Raw genomic sequence first — 2,738 nt, 5'->3', positions numbered from 1 at the left:
CCCCATCACATTGGGAAATTGTCTGCTCTCTACCTAGCCTCAACGGGAATTTCATATTTTTGGAGGAAAACAACCCTTTCTTAACCTCCACACCACCACAGCAAGCATTCCTGGCAGCCTCTGGTAATTGGAGAAATAAAAGTAATTGGAGAAATAAACGCTTGCAAGCCCCCCCCCTTTATTTAAACTATGATAACTTCTAGGCCGCCACCCCAATCTCTAGGCAGAAGGACTTTCCCTATTCTGCTTCTGGGTCCCGATTGATTGCAAGACCCCTCTGTTTTCCCAACCACCCAACTTCTAGGGCACCTTCCCCCCCCTCCCCATTAGTTTCACTAGTCGGTTACAATGCAATCTGATTAGAGAGTTCTGTGTGTGGTTTGTGTGCGTGCGAGAACTAGAGGCGTCGGGGGGGAAACATGAGGCCATTGTCCTATTGTCCCATTACAACGATGATCCAAAATGCCGAGGGGGGGAGGTAGAGGGGAACCCAAGCAACATCACGATTACATGTTGGTCCCTCCACGCCCCCCTCTCTCTTGTGTGCACGCTATTTTATTGGAGGTGCGCTCTGAAAGCAGATGTTTCAGAGACATTAGAACGGGCAGGAGTGCGGGGGGAAATTGGAACTCACATCCAGGACAATTTTTTTAAGGTGTTTTCCACACGTTTCCTGGACTAGGTGTGATAAGCCTCCTGGATAGCCCTGGCTTAGCCTGGTCTTGTCAGATCTCAGAAACTAAGCAGGGTCGGCCCTGATTGGTATTTGGATGGGGAACCTCCAGGGAACACCAGGGGCATGACGCAGAGGCAGGCAATGGCAAACCATCTCTGAACGTCTCGTGCCATGAAAACTTTATGGCAGGGATGGGGAACCTCAGGCCCGGGGGCCGTATGCGGCCCCCGAGGACATTTGTGGCCCTCGGGAGCTCCGGGGCCCCGCCGTGGAGGCGTGGCATAGGGTGGCCCTCCCTGAGGGTGTTCCTGGGGCCACGGCTTGCAGGGTTGCTGCGGCGCCCTTTGGACCTCCTCTAGCCTCCTCCTCTTCCCCCTATAACCGCAGCATGCAGGAACGCCGGGGCACACTGAAAGCCCCTCTTGCTGTCTGTTGGCTGTTGAGCAGCAAGAGGGGAGGGGGAAGAGGCCCGTGGCTCCCGGTGGCAGAGCATGTGCTCAGGAGCCAATGGGGTTTCAGGGGGCCTTTTGTGGACTCTTTTGAAAGAGAACCTGCCTTTCAGTCAGTTTTTAAGACTGAAAAGAGACTTCCGGGTCGGGCGACCCCCCTGCCGCAAGCGCGAAGCCGCGCTCCTGCTGCTCGCTGCCGCGGGGCTTTAAATCAGCCCCCGAAACATCCGGCAAGCGGCACCCCTCGGTGAAAGAGGGGGTGCAGAGTCGGGTGCCGGTGCTGGAGCCGCCATCTGAGCGATAGCCGCCGAGAAATCGGCGGCGGTTGCTCTGGCGGTCTTCAGCGAAGAGCCGGCGCCATCTTAAAGAGACGGCAGGAGAGAGCGAGGTGGGACCCGATTTTTTTTTCCTTTCTCCAACTTTGGACTTTAAATAAATTTTATACTCTTCACAAGTATTAATTTGGGGTGTGTGGCATTATTCCTTTTTACAAGAGACATTTCTGAACTATCTATAATTCAGTTACGCTCTGTGATTTCTTCTTTTGGTTTTTTGCCAGTTGGCTGACGCACTTTGGAAAGAAAAACACTTTCCCAAACAAGATCTGAGAAATTAAAAGCAAGAAGTGGAGAATAATCAAGTGACATGGCTTAGAGCAGTATAGATGTCATAGTGATTTTTTCTCCAAACTGTTTTTTTTTTCTCCATCTGAATAAAGTTTAAAATGATCTAAAAAGAGACTTTTTGCCCCCCCCCTCCTTGGATTACAAATACCAGATTTTCTTCTAGTGCATTAATGGCTGAGAAGCATACTAAGGACATTCTTAAGGACACAAAGTTGGTGGTACAGCCCCCTATCAGACGTTCTTCTGTAACCCAAATAACTCAGACAACCAAACTGACAACTTCTCCAATAGCATCTACATCTATAACAGCCAAGATGCCTTTAAAAACTAAACCTGAATCAAAACCTGAAGTGACTCTGAACTCTGTGTTTGAACTGCTAACTAAGACTCACCAGGATGTTACAGAAATGAAGCAGGAATTATCCCAAAATACAGTTGTCACAGCCCAGAACTCTGCTGCAATAGCTGCTCTTCAGGACTCAATCTCTGCCCTATCTGTCAGACAAGATAAGGTTGAAACCAAGCTCAAAAAAAATTCACAGGAGATTAAAGAAATCAAGAAGAAGGTGGATACCTTGGAAATGTCGATAACATCTGCAGATGACAGACAAGAGATACAAAATGACCAGATGGCAATGATGGAACTTAAGATAAAGGAATCCTCCCTACGTATACGCGGTTTGAGAGAGAAAATTGAGGATCGGGACCTACGTGGCTACTTAACAGTCCTCTTGGCGGATTTTCTACAAGAACCTGAAGAAGTCATTGCAGGGATGATAGTGACAACTTACAGAATAAATTCGGCATATGTGACAAGGAACAAAGTACCCAGAGATTGCCTGCTCCAACTGTTCTCCAGAAGTCACAGAGACTTAATACTTAACACTCATTACAAGACACCACTGAAGGTTGGAGATGAGTCTCTGAGATTGATGAAAGAAGTACCTGCAAGGTTGCTGAGAAAAAGGAAGGATTTTATGGAGATTG

This window comes from Euleptes europaea, chromosome 1 (assembly GCF_029931775.1).
Source record: "Euleptes europaea isolate rEulEur1 chromosome 1, rEulEur1.hap1, whole genome shotgun sequence".
Classification (NCBI taxonomy): Eukaryota; Metazoa; Chordata; class Lepidosauria; order Squamata; family Sphaerodactylidae; genus Euleptes; species Euleptes europaea.
This window is presented reverse-complemented; position numbering follows the sequence as displayed.